General features: G+C 47.6%; 1 pseudogene; it reads left to right on the top strand.

The window, feature by feature from the left end:
- Positions 1-3353: 3353 nt before the first annotated feature.
- On the top strand, positions 3354-5250 carry LOC128919492 (T cell receptor alpha variable 1-1-like; annotated as a pseudogene).
- Positions 5251-23043: the final 17793 nt, after the last annotated feature.

Below are 23043 nucleotides of genomic sequence, written 5' to 3'. Positions count from 1 at the left end.
CCTCTTCTCGGCCTTTTGACTTTCCCCATGAGGATGCCGAGGGAATCCTGAGCAGGTGCTTTCCTCTACTCTGCAACCATAGGGACTCCAGAGCAGAGTTACCAATGCCAAATGGTCCTTAGAAAAGAACAACCAGAAAGGGTTTCACAGTTCATTTTCCTGTAAAAGCTCAGATATACAATGGAAAACTGAGTCCGCCAGCTACAGAATTCCACACTCCTGCCCAAATGTTCCTGCTAGCGTTACACAGTCATTGCATGGGGTCAAGAGTTGAAGCTCCCCAGCAGCAGGAGAAGGGCATGTTGAGGTCAGAGGCACCTTCAAACACTCCCCACAGGGGCTCAGTGGTGAGACCACGAGCTTCTTTGACAGGATTCCACACATTTGCAGTTGGTGCCCAGGAGACAGGGCAAACTGCTTGGCCTGGAGACACTGAGCACAGCCTCAAGGCATGCCAGGTTCCTCCTTGAGGAATGAGTCAGAAAGGGATTTGCTGAGTTGCCCTCAGGGGCTGGAGGTCTGAGGGGAATGAGAGCTGGCAGGAGGCCTCTGGCCTCCGGCCAGTCCCCGGGGAACTCTGTGTGGCTCGAGCAGCTGACAGAGGTGGTCAAACCCATGGGCAGAGGCTTCTGAGTCACACAGGGAAGGATCAGCCCTGCTCTCTGTCCCAACTGGACTTGATAACTGCGTTCCCAGGGAACTCCTGGCAGGTGACAAACAAGGCAGAGCAACAGGCATTGCCAGGCCAGCACATGCATCTGATACATGGTCACATGGGATTGGCCCCTCTTATTGCTGTCTCTGTCTTCCCGTGCTTGCTCCTGGCCAAATTGCCTTGATCCTTCCCTTTCCCTGTCTCTGCTGCTTCTCCGAAACATCCCATGTCTTCCACAAACTAGAAAAAAACTTTTCCACTTCACAGAATCATAAAATGTGTTGGGTTGGAAGGGATCTTTGAAGGCCATCTAGTCCAACCCCCTGCAGGAAGCGGGGACATCTTCAACAAGATGAGGTTGCTCAGAGCCTCATCAAGCCTGGCCTTGAATGTCTCCAGGGATGGGGCCTCCACCACTGCTCTGGGCAACCAGTTCCAGTGTCTCACCACCCTCATTGTAAAGAACTTCTTCCTAATGTCAAATCTAAACCTACCCTGCTCTAGCTTAAAACCATTGCCCTTTGTCCTATTGCTACATGCCCTTGCAAAGAGTCTCTCCCCAGCTTTCTTGTAGGCCCCCTTCAGGTACTGGAAGGCCGCTATAAGGTCTCCCTGGAGCCTTCTCTTCTCCAGGCTGAAAAACCCCAAATCTCTCAGCCTGTCTTCATAGGAGACGTGCTCCAGCCATCAGATCATCTTTGTGTCCCTCCTCTGGATCCGCTCCCACAGGTCCATGTCCTTCTTGTGCTGAGGGTTCCAGAGCTGGAAGTGGAATCCCATAAGGTGTTTGATCCCCCTGAAGGTGGAAACATCCCTGAGTTTATAAGATGATCCTCTCTTCTCACCCTTCTGGAGGGTGTCGTCTTCAGGCAAAGGGGCAGACCGTTATACCTGAAGGGATGGGCAGTAGATGTCTGTGAAGCAGAGGGCTGTGCTGGATGTCCTCCAGCCAGAGAGAGGTGTTTCGTCTGACTCTGGGTGGGATGGTTACAGCAGGTGCTGTTCCCAGAGACATTTCCCTTGAAGGGCCTCATCCATGGCCTAGGGAGAAGGGAGAGAATACTCCTGTGGCAAAAGAGACACAGATACTGTTCCTGGGTGTGTCTTGTCTGTTCCTGGTTCTACCTCTTTTCAGACACTACGGAGGAACAGGGACCACATGAGTGGCTACAAATGGGTCTTTCTTCAGGTGGTTGCAGGCCCCTGTCTCCGGCTGGGCACTGCATGGCAGGAGCAGGTCACCATGGACCCTGCTCCCATGCTGGGGCTGGTTGGGCTGGTTGTGACCTCCAGGAGGAGCAAAAAGCAGGAAAACAGCCTGCAGCCTCCTAGACTAGAACTGGCCTTCTTCAGCGTTCAAAAGAGAAGCTTAAGAGAGACCTGTTCCTAAGACATGACTGGAGCATGAAAAGCCGGATGGAGCCAGACACTTCTTGAGCACAGTGACAGAGCGAAAGGCAATGGACATGATCTGGAACAGGGGAAGTTCCTACTGAAAATTTGGAATTGTGGAGTTTTTTGATGATGAAGGTGCAGCATGGCTGTAGATAGATCCCACTAGGAATGGGTGTCTGCCTCTGCAGAGTCTTGACTAAAATACCATGAGCTGGAGATAGTACCAGAAGGTAAAGGGGGATAGAATGTGTGATGTTATGCCCCTTCAAATGCTGGGAACCCTGAGTTATGGAGCCTGAGGTGGAGATCGAGTTGGGACTTAGCACATAGTGCAAATCCTGCCCATGCTGAGATTCCTCTTAGGCATTGTCATCTCTGGAGTTTTCATGGCATTTCCTTAGAAATAAACCGCTCCCAATTTCTACTGTTCAGCAAAAGGGCGTTTATATGAAAGCACAGTGCTTCACTCCTAGATCAAGACAAGGACGTGTTTGTGGCAGCGTTGCCAAGTTTGCCAAGTGATATATACAGCTCAGCACAGCACAGGTCTGGGCCTACTCAGCTCAGGTTAACTTAACGACAATGAGCAGTTAGTTTTCTCTGCCATGAGTGGTGCATGGGATCACTCTGGAGTTCCTGTGGCAAGGGGGTGGGAGTAGGGGTCCCCACCTGCAGTACCCCCACCCCTTCACATGCCCTTTCAGCTGTGGGTGCGGGGCTGCCCTATCCCCATCCCTCACAGTGCAGCACTCCAATGGGTGTCCCATGTGCTCCCTGGGAGCGGGGGTGACCCACTCATGCCTAGTTCTGTTCCCTCCTGGTCCCTTACAATTTACCCTAGTGTAGGAGTATGTTGTCCTTGGTATCTCTGGGTTTGTTGCATCTACACAACAGTTCTGGAGACAGGTTCCTTGCTCATACTGTGGGTTGTCCTACCAGAACTGGACACAGCCAGAAGCCCTGGGCTGCTGGATGGTTCCTGTCCTAACAGGGGAGGACTCCACTGTGAGCTCGCTGGAACAGAGTGAGTCCCTTTCCACCACTGGGACCCCCAGATTCCCCAGGAACTCTTCATGGGGAAATGCTGAGAATGCCACTGGCTGAGGGAGCCACAGGTGTTGCCGCTGGAGGAGGGAGAAACCCAGAAGCAGCATTTGAAGCACAGGACGAACAGATCACTGCTCTTCCCCGCTTCTTCCTTTGCTCCCCCAACAACGTTGTTTCCAGCAGTTCTGTTATCTCGGGTCTGGGAGGGCGTTTTCTGACTCTCTCTCACTCCACAAACAGGTGGGTTGGTCTCAACATGCAACTCAGATCTCTCATCCTCATGGCCTTCCTGGGGCAACGGCTGGGTAAGTCCTGGCTTTCTATAAATGCATCCTTCTTCTCCCAAGGCTTGCCAGGTTGATCAGGATCATGCAGAGAACTACTCCTTAACTAGAGGAAAATGCTGGGAAATATTGACTCACATTTTTGGATTTCAACCTGTTCTCTCAAGATCCTCTTTCTTTTGGATATGAAAAGAAAGAAGAGAGATACCTGCTTTTCTCTCACCTTCATGCCTTTCTCTCTGACTTTCTCTCCTGATCCGCGTGCTGTCGCCACAGGAGATCTCAGCTCTCATTTTTGCATGAGAGCACTCTCACATTTTCCCTTTCCAATGCAAATTGGCAGAACATGTCAACACTGCCTGGAGGACATTTATGCTCTCATCCCACTGGCATTACCAGGGCGTCCCATTATGCCTCCTGGCTGGCACATGCCTGACATGCCTTCCAGTTTTCTCCTGGCTGTTTACACAGCCAGGGATCTCTCTTTCTACCATTCATCTCAGCATCGCCGGTCATCAGGGAGCTAGGAACTCTTGGAGATGACAGGCATAGTGAAACAGGATGAACCTTTTTGCCATAGCTCCATAGATGCCTCAACATGCTGGAGTTGTGCTGGTCCCAGCACACAAAGGTTAGGAGTAACAGGCTGTTCCCTGGTTCTCTGGGCACTAGGAGCAGGGAGGAGGAACAGGACTTGGGAGGAGGAGCAGGGACACTGCACAGCTCTTCTCAAGCTCCACACTGGGCTCAGAGCTCCGAGCTGCTGCCCAAAACTCCTCTCCACCTGGATGTCCCCAGAACTCAGGATTTTCCTACAGGACAAGGGAGAGGCAGCCTTCTCTGCCTGGGTCTTGCTTCCACTCCTGATTTGTTTCCCAGAGCCCTTCCCTGCTGAGCTGCTGACCTTCGCTTTCTTCCAGGCACCATGGGCCAGGTCACTGTCACCCAGCAAGAAGGACAAGTCACAGTGAAGCAGAGAGACAACTTTTAATAACATGAACCTACCAGACATCCAGCTATTATGGCTTGGTCTGGTACCAGCAGAGGAAAGGCCAAGGTCCCCAGCTGGTCTGCTATCAGGCAACTGCTGGCCGCAAGCCCAGTGGCCGTCTCACCACCGTGCTGAATACCATGGAGAAATACAGCCTCCTCCAGCTGGAGGAAGTCGAGCTCTCTGACAGTGCCTCGTACCTCTGTGTAGTGCGTGACACCCTGGTGCAGGGAGCTTCCTTGGCTGTGGAAGAGCCCAGGGGATGGAGGAGATGTGTCTGTGCAAGGCTGAGGATGAGGGAAGGGGCTGTCAGGTGTGCCCTAGCAGCGCTGCTTCCCCTGTACACCCAGGGATCTGCAGGACAAGATCCTGTGATGGAACGTTTTCTGTCCGTTCCACACATCAATTTATGCAATGATGGCCTTAAACATTCCCATACCACACTAAATGAAGGCACAGTCTTCCTATAGCCAATGCATTGGAAGTTCTTCTGTCTGATTAAACAGCACACACTTGAACCATTGCATTTATATATTAGCCATTTGTTTATCTTCACCGCTATTAATAACCGCAGGCACATCCATCCTCCCCGACACCCACTGGGTTTGTCTTGTCTCAAGATGGAGACACCTTAAAGCTGGTTCCATTTTGTTATTTCCCTCTTGAACATTGGCCATGGCAGTTGGTGTAAAGAGATGCTGTGCCTTTTCTTCTCCTAGGCAGATCCCAGCATGGGGCATCCATGGGTCTTCATTCCCCTGTTCTCGCTGGGGGCGTTAAACATTCTAGTGGGAGCTGGTCAGTTCCTCCTGCTCATCTGCTGTGATGAACTGGCACTTTTGGTAGCAAGTGTCCTGGATCTGCTCAGTCACAAATGAGTGCCTGAGCACTCCTCTCTTCCCCCAGAGGGATTTTCTTTCTTTTTGTCCCTGTGCATAGAGGTGACTCCTCAAGGGAAACATCTCCATGAACAGTAGCTGCTGCAGAAGCTCCCCACACAGGGACAGGCATTGTCCCTCACTCTGCTGGGTTGAGGGGGACACTCAGCACAGCCCTCTGCTTTACAGACAGTCCCTCTCCAAGCTTCACATAGTCACACGTGTGACCTCTAAATGCCTTTGCTAGCCAGGGTCCTGTCCCCTGGGCAAGCACATGGTCTACCCTAGTACAACAGCACAGTCCAGGGAAAGGCTGCATTGCTGTTGACAACAGGAACATTGGGTGCCCCTGACGTGTAACTGTCATCATCCCCTTGGGAGCTGCAGGCTCCAGTCCCCGAGAAGGAGATGCCAGGCTACAGTGACTTGGGCCCACAGCAGGAGCCTGTAAGGTTTTACATTTCAGGTGCAATTGGGTAGGCTAGAGTGAGAAAGCAAGAGCAGGAAAGAGGAATGAAGACGACCCCAGTCCAGGTCAGGCAGTGCGCACACCATGGGTTCAGGTGCTCATGGATGACTTTCACCACCTCATTGTCTGCTGCAGGAGGAAAATGGCTGGGCACAAGCAAACCAGGACACGTGTGGGCTGTATGGAAGACACGTTTTTGATGCAGGCAATCCATGAACACATTAGGACAGAGGCTCTCTGTGATCTGCTACTCACAAATGAGGAAGAACTATTGGATGATGTAAAGTTCAAGGTCAGCCTTGCCTGCAGTGACCAGGAGACTGTGGAGTTTAAGATCCTCAGAGAACTGACCAAGACAAACAGGACAACTACTGCAATGGACTTCAGAAGAGCGCATCTTGAAGTGGTAAGGAACCGACCGGCTTGGCAAGATGCCCTGGGAAACTTCCCCAAGGCAGGGAGGTCCCAGAGGAGCTGGCTAACCTTCACAGAGAGCCTCCTCAGAGCACAAGGATGGTCCTCTGCAAAGCAGATTTAAACGCACAGCTGGAGTGGAAAATTGCAAGAGATGTGAAGGGAATCAAGAAAGGTATTTCTGGGCCTATTGGCAGCAACAGGATGGCTAAGTAGATTTGGGCTCATTACTTGGTAAGGAAGTGGATCTGGAGACAAGTGACATGTACTCGATGTCTCTTTCTCCTCAGCTTTTACTGGTATGGCTTCTCCTCAGGGCTACCATATCCCTCACCCTCCCCACAGACTCTATGGGAATGAAGCAGCACCCACAGTAGAAGAATAAGGAATTAAGGAGCTCGTACTACCATTTGGACATACACAAGTTCATGGGATCACTTGGGATGCATCCAAGGGCATTCAAGGAGCTGACTGGACAGTATCTACCCAGTCCCTGGAAGGAAGATGGAGACAATACTCTCAGGAGCCTTCTCTACATGCATGAAAGGCAAGGAGGGGATTGGGAGCAGCTGACATGGTTTTATTGAGGACAAATGATGCCTCACCAACCTCATTGCTTTCCATGAGGAGGTGACAGGCACTGTGGGAAGGGGAGGGGCACTGCCTGGGGTGTACCTTAAGTTCATCAAGACCTTTGACATACCCTCATGGGTGCACACACATGCACACCGAGCTATGCACACTCACAGGCATGGACACGCACAAATATGTGTGCTGTTGGGGAATTTTTATTGTACCATTTGAGGCAAGTTAAACACTTGCCTATGCTTAGAGTTAAAAAAAAAAAAAAAAAAACGAAAAAAAAACCCCAACAAACAACCACCAAATGATCAATCTATTGGCCAGAGTCCTATCACCATAAGCAGTTCTACAAGGAATCTGCAAAGATGAGTCAGAAGCCAATTCTTTATATACACTGGCAGAAGCACAGGTGTCAACTGTCATAAGTGATCTCCCTAAGGGTGCCGTGGGGGTGTGGGACCAGTCCCAGCTCTGTAAAGGGAATGGTGCCTCAGTGATGAGTATTCACAGGGCAGCAGAGTGTGGCACACCTGGGACAAGCCAGACTCCCCACAGGCTGCAAACACTGAGGCTGGGGCACCTGAAATTATAATAACTGATCCCAGTAAGAAAGGCACTCTGCCTCTTCAAAGCATTCCTTAAAAATGTCATTTATTAGTGCCAGGACTAGAAAGAAAGAGATGATAATATAGGTAACCTTACATCCCTCGAGACGCTGGGAACACTGAGCAGATCCCATTCACAGAAGAGTTGCTCCATTTTGGTCCGTTGAGTTTTAGAGCATTTTCTTCAAAGGAAACAATTCCATTCATCATTTCAACTGTCAAATGCTACAACTCTGCCAGTTGTTTATTGCATGTGAAAAACTACGAGCAGCTTTCCCATCCTTGTTTCTTAGGGTGGAAACCAAGGTGTTGAGCAGGGGAGTAAGAATGATGCAAAGAAGAGCCACTGCTCTGCCTAGCGACCCTTTGGAGGGGGCTCCCATGTACGTGGAGACACACGTGCCATAGAAACAGGCCACAGCAGTGAAATGGGAAGCACGGGTTGAGTCAGCTCAGTGCCTGCCTTCTGCACAGCAGAGCCACAGGATGATTCTTGCTCTGCACCTGTAGAGAAGTGAGGATGAAGTGGAAGCAGCAGAGGGTCACCTCACCAATACTGAATGTGATGACATCCTTGTTGGCAGAAGTGCCAGCACAAGCCATGTCCAGGAGGAGGGGTGGCAGATGACTGAACTGGTGCATGTGCCTGGGTGCGCAGTAAACCAAGTGGGACGTGATCTTCTCATTCCCCTGCATGCTCTTTATGAGAGCAATTTGATCTCCCTCAGAAATACACCGTTTCACTGTCCTCATTTCTGTGCTGACTGCCCTCAGTTCCCACAGGTTTAGCTCCAGTTTCCAGCCTCGATTCATTCAGCAGAATGAGTGACTTTTCCCTGCTGATGCCTCCAGGCCATTGCCCGAGATTTGGTGATGGAGGAGAGAGGTCACCCCAAAGCCTGTTCCCTGCATTACCACTCCTGCTATTCTGCGGAGCCAATCATCTTCTGGAACTCCACACCCACTACCCAACCACCCCAGCACAGCTCTGGCCATAGCAAGAGGAACACCCTTCCTCAAAAGCTCATAGGGCTGCTGCCCCCTCAGGGCCTCCTGCCTCTCTGGGCATCCATGAGCAGAGACGGAGCAGGGCAAGGCCTGATGCTCATTGTCAGCAGAACAGCCAGGGATGCCTTCCTCAGCTCCAAGGGATGGTTCCCAAAAGAGAAGCCCCTGCAAGCCGTCCCAACCTCCCACTCCTCTGAGAATGGAGACGGGTCTCCATGTGCTCTCAATCCCTTCCATCCCTTCTCCTTTGGAAGCCAGGCAGTGTCCCTAGAGGGAAGGACCACGTGGAGGCCAGGCTTGAATGCAACAGAACTTTAATGATTCAAAAGAGGGAAACGAAGTCACTCCACATGGAGGCCACCAATGCGTGGGGCCCCAAGGGCAGCTGTGAGTCTGCTGTCCTTGGCTATGGAGAAGTTCCCACATCATGTCTGTCATCCTGGCCCACAGAAGGAGATGAGACAGACAGTCCCTAGCAGGCTGGCATTAGGGGGACAAGGGGATCCAAAGCAAACAAGGAAAAGGGAGAGAAAGGCAAAGCCATTCCGCTGTGTTGAAAACAACACTCAAAAGATCAATCCGCTGCCCAGCACCATGTTCTGAGTTCCTCAGGGAGTCTCTTCTTGGGGCTTTCTATATTCTTATCAGAGGAGGGACCTTCTTCCACAGTAGCGGCTGGAAATGCCAGAGAGGTCACAGCACCCAGAGGTGATGGGCACTCCATCACAGCTGAGGATGCTGCCAACGGCAGCGGAGGTGGAGGATCCCACAACGGTGTTCTGTGGGAAGGAGCTGAGGATGGGGCCAGGCAGGGTCACCACCACGGGAGAGGGCTCGATGACAACGGTGGAGTTCTGGCACTGCCTGACACAGGGCTCATTGCAGCTGTTGGCCAGAGGTGTTGGGCCACAGGGCCGGCAGGGCAGGCACTGGTTGTAGCAGGACATGTCTCTAAGGGTAGAGGTGAAACCTGGGAGAGAAGCAGGGAGGAAAGAGAGCACAAGGGCGGGTGGGGAGCAGCCTGGTTACCCTGTCACAAAGGGTCTAAGGCCACTACTGAGTGGAGAGATGGAAGCTGTGTTAAGGAGCCACATTGTCATCGATGGTCTACAAATTGGAGCCTGGCCTATGGAGGGTCTCGTAATCTGTAAACCAGGGCCACCACAGCTACATCCCAGCTACTCTCTTTGCAGAACTTCCCCACGCTTCCCTCTAGCACGACAAGGAGCTCCAGGACACAGAAAAGAAGAGAGGCCATACCAGCTGAGAGGTCCATCGAGGAGAGATCTCACTTTGTAAGAGGAGGAGAAGGAGCTTCAGACTCACCTCGTTCCCAAGGAGAAGGAGGCCAGAGAAGTGGAGGAGAGAGCAGGGACTTGGGCTGGCTTTTATACCTGCCCTTCATTGCCTCAGCACCAGAGGCATTCTTTGCAGAGGTAACAATTTTTGCACAAGCTCATCTTGAATGCAAACCATTGCAGCTAATGATATGGGCTGTGCTTTGGTCTCCTGCACTGCTGCCTTTTAATTTCCAGAGTTGTACCATACCCATTCCTCAATCAAAGTTTCCTGTGATCACTGGGATGAAAGGCCCCAGGATTTCCAGGGCAGGAACGCAGCAGTGTAGGCAGAAGACTCAGTTAAGTGCTGGGTGGGTCCAGAGGAGGCAAGTGACACCAGCCTGGGTCACTTCAGTGGGGCTGTTTGGTGTCGTTCACTGGAAGAAGCTCCAGCCGTCCTCCGCTGGCAGCCCAAGTGCTCCCGCACATGAGGAAGTGACACTTCCATCTCTTTCTTTCCCTCCTCAGCTCACCCCAGTGGTCACTTGTTGTTGCCTCCCCAGGTGTGTGCGTTGTGCTGTTAGGTTTTTGACCCCATCCTGCCTAACACTGTCTTCAGGAAAAAACTGTGGCCTGTTTTGACTCGTCCCCACTCTGTGCAGTCTGTGAGTACACAAGTAAAGACATAGGAATGCCTGGGGCCTTGTCCTTTCCCAAATGCTCTAACCCTGCCACAGTTGTCCCCAGGTGTTGTCAGCAGGATCCACACCTGGGTGTGTTCCTGCATCTGTTCTTCTCATCTGTGCTTTATGAGCAGCTGTGTTAGCGTGGATGAATGTGGAATCACAAATTAGTGTATAATTTCATGGTGGCCCGCATGAGACCATGTGTGCATGTGTGTCCTTGTGTGTCCCTCCTCAAGAAGCAATATGCTGCTCATGACAGGGACATTCTCTGTTGCTCTCTCCATGAGCACCAGAGAGCAGCAGATTCCCAGATTCAGAAGGCACCTGAGTGCAGCTGAGTGGTGATGGCACCAGCCTGCTGGAGATGTGTCCAGGGAAGAGGCACTGAAATGCAGCCCCTGCCTCCTGACACCTCCTTCTCCTGCCCCTCCAAAGCTTCTGCCAATTTCAGGCCACAAGAACAGTTTCACTCCTGTTTGACTCCTTAGTTTAATTCATATTAGCAATATTGGGAGCTCCTCAGCAGGGTTGGCAGTCCCCGCTCCCTGCCTCTCCAGGCCAGGACACAGTTCCTTTCCCCAGTATTAGAGAGTTCAAAAGGACAGGGATTGCTTTCTGGGCAAGGAGAAAGGATGAGGGATCTTGTCCACCATGTGCTGGCCATCCCTGAGTGGATCTGCTTCCAAAGCACTATTGATGTGTCTGGGATGGGACATAGCCCTCTCTCATGCCCAAGCCAATGCCAAACGTACTTGTGCTCTTCACACGCCTAATGCCATGTCAGGCAGGGGCTGAGAACTTTTCCCAAACAGGTCCTGAATGAAAGGAACACAGAGTCTGATATCACTGCGCTGTGAGCAGAACAGACTCTGTGGATTTCATAGGAGAATCCAAAGAGCTGATGACAGCTTTGATGTTCATGCCCATAATGAACACCAGTGTCGGTGGTGTCTGGGGTGGGACACGGTCCTCTCTCATGTCCATGTCAATGCCAAATGGGCTTGTTCAGCACATTGACCTGATGCCAAGTCAGGCAGGGGCTGAGACCTTGGATCAAACAGGTCCTGAATGAAAGGAACCTGAAGCCTGACATCGCTGTGCTGTGAGTGGAAGGACAGACCCTGTGGCTTGCACAGGGAAAGCCAAAGAGCTGACAACTGCTTTGGTCTTACAGCCTACAAGGACCTTCATGTCCCACACTGGAATCTCAGTCTGAGTGCCCAGCAACTGCCGCAGGAGGGTACAGACATTAGATTTGAGGCCACATCCACCAAAGCCTAGTGCTGTCCCACAGGGGTTTCCAAAAGGGACCCTCTTTCCGACACGGGGTGTCAAGGGTGTATGGAGTTCCTGAGCTGATCTCCCCTCCTGAATGTTTGTCTTCCTGGACTCAGGCCCAACCAGGAGACAGTGCAGCCAAGGCTTCCCCCTTCCCTTTCATGTACTTTGGTGAGCTCATTGCCAGGGAGCTCTGCTGGGACAGCTCAGCCAGGGATGACTTCCCTCTCTGTGGAGCTGCTTCTGAGCTGAGACTCTAGTGTAGTTGAGGGCAAAGCTCATTGCTTTCTTATTACCTTTTCAGGAGGTAACTGAGGCACTGTGGACGAGAAAAGGCAGTGGAGATGAGTATCTAGAGTATAGCAGGACCTCTGACAGCCTCTCGTGTCCTTTTTATGACCTAATTGGAGGTAATTGGGCTCAATAAGAGGATGGTAAGGTGAGAGTGGAATGTTGTTGCGGGCGGAGTGAATAACTTCACTTGTAAGAGAGTAGTGAAATGTTTATTAACATAAACCCGTGATTTAACAAAGTTAGTAGTGAATGCGACAGTGTTTTACGAGATTCGATGCCAAGGTACACTTGATTATTTACTGCATGGAGGACAGGGTCAGACAAGCTGTCAGGGAGACCCTCCTGTTGAGTCACGAGGTTCAGAAAGGACCCCCTTGCTTTCTAAACTCCTTCTCAGAGAGGAGTCTAGGTGCGGCCGGATCCAATCCTAGTCCCAGACTTGGTCAATGGTTTATGTCTAAAGGATTATATATGTGCAATCAATCCTTATATCACTTAGCTAAGATTTCAAAGTTTAGCATGCTATTAGTCACTTACTGAGAATCTGTTGCGGCAAGGAATCTCTCAAACTCAAGGAGAAGAACCTTAAACAAGCGTCCCCACTCAAGGTGAGGTCCTGTCGTGCAGCCCGCTGCCGTGCAGGAGAGCTCAAAGGGCTCTTGGGCTGTCCACTATTTATGGAGTAAGATAATTGACCTATAGTCATATTCTCATGGGAACAAGATATCTAGGTTCCCACTCCAGACAGTGTTTTGGTTATGTTTCCAGCCACCTCCCACAGTTCAAGTGCAACTCATAACAACTCCTGCTGATGGACATGGCTTGAGCAGGAGCTGGGGGGGGGAAAGGGGAGAGCACACCTCCACACTCCAGCCCGTGACTATAGTCAATTCATCTTACCTTCACAGAGTGGTGGTGCTGTCACCTCTTGCCTCTGTGCCATAAATAGTATGCTAATAGGTTTTGCATTTAGAGATTCATGGTAAGTAGACAGTGAAGCACTGCTATTTGTTATTTGTTAATTTGTATGTTTTGGGTGGTTGAAGTTGGGTATTTGTTTGGTCAAGTACCAAACTTTTATATACAACATAACTATAAGCAACAAACATATTAAAATTAGAACTAGCAAGATCACAACTGGGTGAAGCATACAATTAAACAGTCCCGTTGCTGTTGGTGACCATCCAAGGAGAATTTCCCACCAATAGTATTCTCCCTCCTTTTTCACTCTTTCAAAGACACGGTGTATCTCCTCTGTATCATGCTGAACAGTGATTAAAGTTTTGTGTCCATTATTTCGAATTCGTTCTAGCAGCTGACACAGGTCATCATGCTGTAGCAGTTTCTTCACCAATGTAAGATTCATTCCGATAGGTGTAGGCAACAAATCTTGAATCAATGTATAATTAGATTGTAGCAACTGATAAGACATAACAGGAGTTAAATAATTGAAATCACATCCCATAATTTTAGTGAAATTACAAATACAAACATTTGAATGATTACTTGTATCTACAGTAACATTATCTACGAATATAGTATTACAAAGGGTTCTCATACAAACACATCCTTTTCTAACATATATAAGTACAGTTTCAGGATTTTCATCAAGGTGTATCTAAAAATGACAAACATTCTGTTCAGTGTCAAGACAAACATCTTGGGCTTTGATGGTGTTACTCTCACAAATAAATCCTTGTTGTTCTCGTACAACACAGACATTAACATCAACGGTCTGACATTTGTTACCATTCCATTGGGCCCTGTCCTGGTTCCGGCGGGGATAGGGTTAATTTTTCCTGGTATCCCATGCCATGTGAGCCATGCCCACCCTGAGCTGCCGGGGGAGAGGGCAGGAAGTCGCCGCTTGGAGCGGGCTGGGGCGTCCGGGGTCCGGTCGGTGAGCGGCGGTCCCGTAATCGTGTGTGTATATGCCTCTATCCGTGTTGTTGTTGTTGTTTGCTTGTTCCCTTTGCTGTTCTGTTAAACTGCCTTTGTCTCAACCCAAGAGTCTTGCCTTTTCTTCTGATTCTTCCTGTATCGGGAAGGCCCGAGCGAGCGGCACGTGGTTCTTTGTTGCCGTCTGAGGCTAAACCACGACAGGCCCACACTCTATGTTCTAATGGATAGAGTATAGTTCCATTGTGATTTAATCCTAGTGCAATGATTGGGTATATACCATACCACAGGTTAAAAGCAGCATTGCTGAGGTTTGGAATATTAACACAAACACAGCACTTCCTTTTGCCATCCTGCAAGCTGCTGTAAGAGAAAACAAAGACTTGTTTCGGTGGGGAGAGTCTGAACAGGTTACCCCATTAACAAGAAGGAAAAATCCACCGTGCACTAATTCTGTTTTACACCACTGCTGTCGGTATCTTCCCAGGCACGTGGGCCACGAGGTTTAGTTAAGGTCATAGGCACAATACCTAAAATCCAGGCACATGCTTCCTCCAATATCCTAAAGTTCCCATTAATTGTTGTAACTCCTTCGTTGCTTGGGGCATTTGCAGCTCTTCAATTTTTCTTAAGGTATCCGGAAGAATCATAGCACTGCCTGCTATCCAGCAAGTACCTAAAATTTTTACTTCTTTACTGTCCCTGACATCTTCCAGGTGGAACCTCAATTTCTGCTTTATTTAGTGCTTGCCACACTGCTGCTGCTGCTTCCCCCACTGTCTTAGGAGAAGTTCCTCCAATCAGAATATTAACTATATATTGGGACAGTTTTACACCTTGGGGGAGTGAGACTGTCTGCAAAAGTTCGGCAAGCGCAGCATGAGCAATTGTGGGTGAATGTTTATACCTCTGTGGGAGTCTGTTAAAGGTATATTGTATTCCCTCCCAAGTGAAAGCAAACTTCCTTTTATCCTCCTCCTTCAAGGGAACCATAAAGAACATATCCTTTACATCTAATGCCGCCATCCATGGGTGGGCAGCTGCTTGCAGAGTAGCTGTTAAAGTTGCAATGTTCGGTACAGCAGCCGTTAGCGGGGCTGTATTAGCATTTAGACGGCGGTAATCGACTGTTAAATGCCACCTCCCATCAGGTTTCCGAACTGGCCAGACAGGTGAGTTATATGGGGAGTGGGTTCTGAAAATAATTTGTCTTTTCTCTAAATCAGCTATGACTTCAGAAATGCCCTTTCGTGCCTCAGCAGAGATCGGGTACTGCGGTACATTTGTAATCTTTGACTCCGGGAGCGCAGGGGCTGAGCGGAGCACCCACACTGCGGCTTCCTGGTTTCTGCACGAGTTAAGGTCAGTGCTTGAGCCGAAAGACCACACGCTGCCGTCCGGCAGACACCAGGTTCGTCCGTTTAAAATATCAAAACCTAAAATATTTTCATGATGAACTTTAATTGCAAAGCAAGTAGACGATATGCGCTTCTCGCCTGGGAGCCATAAACTAACCTTCGCAGTTTGACATACATCAGCTCCCCCGTTCACATCTGTAATTGTAACTCTTTGCCGTCCGGATCGCACGCCCAGCTTCTCGGCATCTTGTTGTATTAGTATCGAAATTTGTGCCCCCATATCTCTTAAAAACTTTACTAATTGTCTTCGAGGACCAACTGGAATTAATATGTATGGGCCATCATCACTTATCCACTGATAAGCCTCCACTTTCCGGACAGGCAGGCACAATTGCCTTCGGGACATTACTCGTTTTTTGACTTGGTGTCCTGCAATTCCTCCTTAAGAGGGAGAAAGGGATTATCCTCCTTTAGAGAAGTTGAAATACAGTCTCTGTTTCCACCGCTATCTCGTTTCAGGAATGCTTCAATCAGACTCAAGATAATATCAGTAGGCTGACCTTGCATCATGGCTCTGGGAATGCCTAGTGCTAATGCTTTCCTCCACAATTCATTCCTCTTTTCTCGAGATTCTGTTTGCAAGTTTTTATTTCCCTTTGATTTAATTCCTGTTCCCTGTTTCACGGGTCATATAGTCATATTCTCATGGGAACAAGATATCTAGGTTCCCACTCCAGACAGTGTTTTGGTTATGTTGCCAGCCACCTCCCACACTTCAAGTGCAACTCATAACAACTCCTGCTGATGGCCATGGCTTGAGCAGGAGCCGGGGGGGGGGGGGTGCCGGGAGGGGAGAGGACACCACCACAAATGCAAATGTCAGTTAGAAAGAGTTGTGAGCAGTGGTGCAAAGCCCAGCTGGCAGACACGACCTTGTGGGGTCCCTCAGGGATCAGCAGTAGCACCAACACTTCCTAATGTTTTCATGAACAGTAGTGGGAAGGTCAGCACTTCCTGCAAGTTTGGGGATGACACCTGTTATAGTTGAATTTAAAATAAATCAAGTCCGAAATAGATTCAATAAATATTTATTGAGGTAGGAAGGCAAAAGCAGCGCTGGGCGGCCGGGGAGTCGCAGCTCCACTAAAGGCTCACAAATTCAAGCAAGCTGAGCAGCTCTTTTTATCTTCACGGAGGTCGGTTTCGACATCTTCTCTACGCCCCTCTATAGCTTCTTGCTTGAGGTAGTTTAGATAAAATGTTGGTCACAGAATCAGCTTAAAACAATACATTCTGATAACATTGTGGTTAAGCTTTTTGTCAAACAGGAGTTCCCATGTTGGTGTAGCAAGATAACATTGTGGACATGTCTCTTCTGGTTAAACAGGGAGTTCTCAAGACTGCCACAATGGGTTCGTTCCTCTTGCTTAACTTGTTCGATCAGCAAATCACCTTTAGTTACTTATTACAATCCCCCCCTTTTTTTATTTATAAGTGATTTGCTGATCAAACCTAGACAATACCTCACAAGCTGCATCTAATTCAGGATTTTCGTTCGGTATAATTTTCATTTCCAGTTCTGATTGCTTCATCACCATTAGCTGCACTTTTTCTAACCTGCTTTCAACAAAGGTTACAAATTTATTAATGACACAGGGTCCAAAAGTCAGAGCCAATAGCAACATCATGAGGGGTCCCGCCAAAGTAGAAATTACGGTAGTCAGCCATGGTGACTGATTAAACCAAGATTCATTTTCTAAAATCATGGTAATCAATACCATTAATAGGATGCCAGCTTTCATTTCCCCACTGTTTAGTACCTCTCTGCCTTCCTCGTCTACTCCTTTGCAGAGAGCAACGGGATATCAAGATCTTCTCGGCAGCAGCAGATAGTCTTCAGGGGAATTATGCTGTTATCCTGTCAATAATTTCCAAGGTCTAAAGAGTTAGTTATCTCTCAAATATATTTCCACCTATGTGGTTGTTGTGCCCGTTTCCAGGAGAATCTTATAGCACACTGTCTTAAAACTCTATACCAGTCTGTTTCATGTACTTCCCAAAGTTCAGGTACTGACAGTTCCCACCCACAAAATAATTTACGAATTTCCACTGGATCCTCTGGTCCCCTGGCACACATCAAATCATTGCGACATTTCATACAGTAGGGTTGTCTCTTAAATGAAACACAGGACCAATCTCTATTACAATTTAGACATCGGCAAACAACCCAACATAAATGTCCGGAAGTAGGGTGTTCTAAGCAGGGTATTCCCCAGAGATCTCCTATTCTGGGTGATTCGGGTATCTCCGTCTCTGTTTCACAACAAAATGGAAAAACCTGGGGAGTTCCTGTTAGTTTGTATAATCCAACCCCCCCGTTTGGTCCGGTATCCTTTCTTCACTCCAAGGTGCAAAATATACCTTTCGTAGAGTATTTCCTGGTGGTATTTGGAACCATCGATATAAACTATCTCTTAGTTCCCTTCTGGAGTGGTTCATTTACCGGTCTCGCTTTTCCTTATCTTTATTCGAAGATCTCCTGGTTCCGACGTCACAGTCCACTTCTCTGGGAAGATAGGTCCCTTAATTCTACTAGCGTGAGTCCATCCTTTTTCTGCTGTCCGTACAGCCATATCTGTGGTAAGTAAAACAACAAAGGGTCCTTCCCAACGGGGTGTTAGGGAGGTTTCTTTCCAGGTTTTGATTAGTACCTGGTCTCCGGGCTGGATTCGGTGTATGGAAATGTCCAAGGGAGGTCTTTGTACTACCAAGCCCTTCTTTCTTAGTTCCTGTCTTCTTTTTGTAAGTTCTAAAATATATTCTGTTCAAAGTTTATCCTCGACTTTTGGGTGTTCCACTAATAACCCAAAGTCATAAGGCATTCCATACAACATTTCAAAGGGGGATATACCAGTATCTGTTCTTGGCTGAGTTCTAATGTAAAGCAAAGCCAATGGGAAACATTTAACCCAATTCATTTTTGTTTCCACCAGAAGTTTGGTTAGGTGTTTCTTTATCTCCCCATTCATTCTTTCTACTTTCCCAGAACTCTGTGGGTGCCAGGGAGTATGGTATTCCCATTTTGTACCGAACAATTCAGTTGTCTCTTTAATTACTTTGGATGTGAAATGTGGACCTCGGTCTGAGTCAATTACCACAACAGTCCCATATCTTGGAATAATTTCTTCCAAGAGAATCTTAATAACTGTCTTTGCAGTAGCTCTTACCACTGGAAAGGCTTCTACAAAGTGCGTAAGGTGATCAACCAAGACCAATAAATACTGATATCTCCCCACCTTTGGCAATTCGGTAAAATCCACCTGTATTTTCTCAAAGGGTCCTTTAGCCAATTCACGACCTCCTTGAACCTTTTCCCTAAGTTGTCGTTTATTCACTTTGTGACAGGTTAAACATCCCTCTAAAATCCTTTTAGCTAGACCGTATATTCCGACACAGGCATAGTTTGTCTCAAACTGATCCACTAAAGCTTGAATTCCCCAATGAGTTTTATGGTGTAATTTATTCAGTATTCCCCGAGCTAATCCTTTTGGAAGAATTTCCCTGCCGTCCGGTAGCAGCCATTTATCACCATCTCTTTTTGCTCCAATTTGTTTTAGCTTATCCAATTCTTGGAGAGTGAAAGTTTTATCTAATTTTAGCCTTTCAGGTTCCTCTCTCAAGGTCTGAACCATTAATAATGCAGCCCGTTTTGCCTCCGCGTCGGCTAGATTGTTTCCTCTTACAGTATGGGTTAGTCCCTTCTGATGTCCTTTTACATGGACTATGGCTATCTTTAGTGGACCTCTTAATGCCTTTAAAACTTCTAAGATTAGCTTTTCATGGACTAATCCTTTTCCCTGGGTGTTAAGTAAGCCTCTCTCTTCCCAAATTTTTCCAAAAGTATGTACCACCCCAAAGGTATACTTTGAATCTGTATAAATAGTTCCAACTTTATTTTCTAAGAGCTTTAATGCCCTTAGCATAGCATATAACTCACACGCTTGTGCGGACCAGGCTTTACTTAATGGTCCTGATTCTTTTATCTTAAAAGTATACCCATCCACAATAGCATATCCTGATTTCCGTTGTCCTTCAACCACTCGTGAGGAGCTGTCCACAAATAATTTTTCTCCTTCGTCTAATTCATCGTCTTCTAAGTCCTCCCTTATTTTAGTCTGCAAATGTATTAATTGGAGGCAGTCATGTGTCAAATATTCTTTAGGTTCTCCGTATAAAAATTGGGCAGGATTCTGAATAGAAGTGGTTTCCATTTCTAGTCGAGGGGAGTTAATTAAAATTCCCTCATATTTTAGCAGTCGACTATCTGTAAGCCACTTATCAGCCTGTTGTTGCAATACTCCTCGAATGTTATGGGGGGTGTATACTTTTAGTTCACCTCCTAAGGTGACTTTTCCAACTTCTACTACTAATGCAGTGGCCACTATTGCTTGCAAGCAGGTGGGCCACCCGCGGCTTACAGGATCCAGTATTTTAGAATAATATCCTACAGGCTTTCTCTGCCCTGCCCATCCTTGGGTCAGAACCCCATAAGCTGTCCCGTTATCTACATTGATAAAGAGTTGAAAGGGTTTACGGATATCGGGTAAACTGAGGACAGGTGCTTCTACCAGATCTCTTTTTATATTTTCCCAACGATTCTCATCTTCAGGGGACCATTTTACCAACCCGTTTTTAGTTAATTTTTCGTACAAGAATTTTACTTTACTGCTGTAATTTTCTATCCACTGTCGACAATACCCTAATAATCCCAATAACTGTCTTATCTGTCTTTTCTTAGTGGGCACTGTTAGAGACAAAATTCCTTTTACTCTTTCGGGATCTAATTTCTTGTGTCCCTTTATGAGCCAATGCCCCAAATATTTTACCTCTTCTTCAGTAAACTGTAATTTGGACTTAGAAACCTTTTATCCCTTGAGGCCTAAAATGTTCAATAATTTGATGCTCTCATTTCTGACTCCTTCTTGAGTTCTTCCAGCGATCAATAAATCATCCACGTATTGTATTAGAATTAGTCCCTGACTTAATTCATAAGATTCCAGTAACTGTTCCAGAGCTTGTCCAAACAAGTTCGGAGACTCTGTAAATCCCTGGGGCAAAACGGTCCACCGTAATTGTTGTTTTCTATGGGTCTTGGGGTTCTCCCACTCGAAAGCAAAATAGTCCCTACATTTTCCTTCTAAGGGACAAGCCCAAAAAGCATCTTTTAAATCTATAACACTATACCATTTATAATCTGGACTTAACTGATTAAGTATAGTGTGCGGGTTAGCCACCACAGGGAACCAGGTAATGGTTCGTTCATTTACGGCTCTCAGATCTTGTACTAAACGATAGGACCCATCCGGCTTCTTTACGGGCAATATGGGAGTATTGTGGGGAGACATACAGGGTTCCAAAAGCCCTTGGGCCAAAAGTCTCTCAATTACGGGCTGCAACCCTTCTCTCCCCTCTTTAGAGATGGGGTACTGTTTTATCCTAATTGGCTGGTCTGGGTCTTTTATGGAGACTGTGATCGGTTTGATATTTAATTTTCCCACCGACCCTGGGCTATACCAAGTTTCTGGATTAATCTTGGCTTCATCTTCTGCAGTTAATAAGCATAATCTTACTTTTAATTTCTCTTGCTCTACTTCCAAATTGATTCCTAATTCCACCATCAGGTCTCGTCCCAAGGTTATACTCAGCTTCTGGGACCAATAAAAATGTTCCCACTCCATATTTATTTGGGGCTTCTATTGTTACATTCCTTATCAGGGGCACCTTAAAAGGTTCCCCCTTTGCACCAATTACTTGGAGTTTATCCTTTGATTCAACACATCCAGATGGTAACTTTTGGACTGTTGATCTTTCGGCACCCAAGTCCACAAGGAACTCGAACACTTCGTGCTGAGGACCCAATTTCAATTTTATCAAGGGCTCGGTAACCTTAGGGGTCCCCAGCAAATAGAGCCCCTGACCCCCCTAATCTTCCTTAAAAATCTCCTCATCCTGCATTCTTTTCCGACAATTTCTCTGTAGATGTCCCTTCTTGCGACAATAAAAACATTCTATGTCCTGCGAACTAAATCTTCATCTTCTCGGTTCTACTGGACCCTTCCAGGGACTTTCTCCTCTCCTGCCCTGATTTTGTCCTGCCCTGATTTTGTCCTTCCCTTACAGCTGCCATCAGGATTCTGGCTTGTTTCTTCTGATTTTCTTCTTCCCTTCTCACATACACCTTCTGAGCTTCTCGTAATAATTCATCTAACCCCCTTTCCTGCCAGACTTCTATTTTCTCTAACTTTTTCCTTATATCTGTCCAAGATTTAGCTACAAATTGAGTTTTCAGCAGGGCTTGACCCACTTGGCTATCGGGGTCTAACCCAGAATATAGCTGTAAACTTTTTCTCAATCTTTCCAGCCATTCGGTGGGGGTTTCATCTTTCTTTTGTTGTTCATTAAAGGCCTTATTAATATTTTGCCCTCTGGGTACAGAATCTCTAATCCCCTGAATTATCATATCCCGGAGATCAATCATGTTATTTCTATGTGCGGGGTCTTGATTGTCCCAATTGGGCCGCTGTAAGGGCCATTTTACATCTCCGGCAGGACCATGCTGATGCCTCTGATCCCAATGCCTCATGCCTGCCATTCTGATCATTCCTCGTTCTTCGTTTGTGAACAAGATCTTTAAAATAGACTCCATCTCGTCCCAAGTATAAATGTTAGGCCCGAGGAATTGATCAAAACGTTCTGCTACCCCTAATGGGTCCTCTAACAAGTGTCCCATTTCTTTCTTAAATTCCCTCACATCCCCGGAGCTGAGGGGTACAGATACAAATCCAACTCCGGGTTGTGGTCCCCCCATAGCAGTCTCCCTTAAGGGATACAACAAGTTTTCCTCCCTCCTTTCTCTAGTTTGACTTCTAGTTATTCTTTGATTAGAAGGAGGAGCCTCTTCCCCAGGTTCTGTGGGGGCTGTTGGAGGGAGATCTTGCTCAGGACCTTGCGTAGGGGGGACCTAGGGTGGGGGAGACGCTGGAGGTTCATCTACATCCCACCTTTTCTTTTTATCATTTTTCTTTTCTTTTAATGGAAACAAATTAGCGGCCTGAGCCGTGCCCAGGATCCATAAAAAGGCGTATTCACTCTCCTCCTTATTAAATGGTCGTTTGTTGTTACCATATATGTTTAATTGTTGGCATATCCAATCCTCTAAGGATCCATGAATTGGCCAATATAAATCTTTTCTTATCTGTTTTCTTCCCCATACCTCCATACAATAATAGACCAATTTCTCCTTGGACTTCCCTTTTCGAGAAGGGGAACTATCCCAATATCTAATCATTAGGCCTAACGGGCTATCTTGGGGTATATCGGGGAGCCCACCCCCACCCCGTATCTCCTGCGTGGAACCAGAAGTCCTATTTTTCTTCTGTCCCATCTTCCGAAAGTGCCTTCTTTCACTCAAAATTCACTCACTTCCCTCCATTCGTGGCCCACGCCCTAACGGACAATGGGAACCGCACTATTAGGAGGTCCACACTCACTTCGTCCGGTGGGCTACTAAGCCCAGTGGACGTCTCAGTCACTCGCACCCGGGTACCCAATCCCCGACCGAACAGAACCGCAATATACTTACTCACTCCCGAGTCTTCGTCCGGATCTTCGTGCACAAAAATTACGGGGAACTACAGTATCTCCTTTCTCTTTTCTTTTTGCTTTCCTATCTCAGTTCGGAAAATCCAGGTGAGCTAAGTCGAAATCTCCTCCGGGACCATCCGAAGATGGGGCGCCCTCCCAGAGTTGAATTCCGAGTCGGCTGTCTGGATCCGAGTCACGGCACCAAATATGTTATAGTTGAATTTAAAATAAATCAAGTCCGAAATAGATTCAATAAATATTTATTGAGGTAGGAAG

Source organism: Rissa tridactyla, chromosome 19 (genome assembly GCF_028500815.1).
Source record: "Rissa tridactyla isolate bRisTri1 chromosome 19, bRisTri1.patW.cur.20221130, whole genome shotgun sequence".
Lineage (NCBI taxonomy): Eukaryota > Metazoa > Chordata > Aves > Charadriiformes > Laridae > Rissa > Rissa tridactyla.
This window is presented reverse-complemented; position numbering and strand designations above follow the sequence as displayed.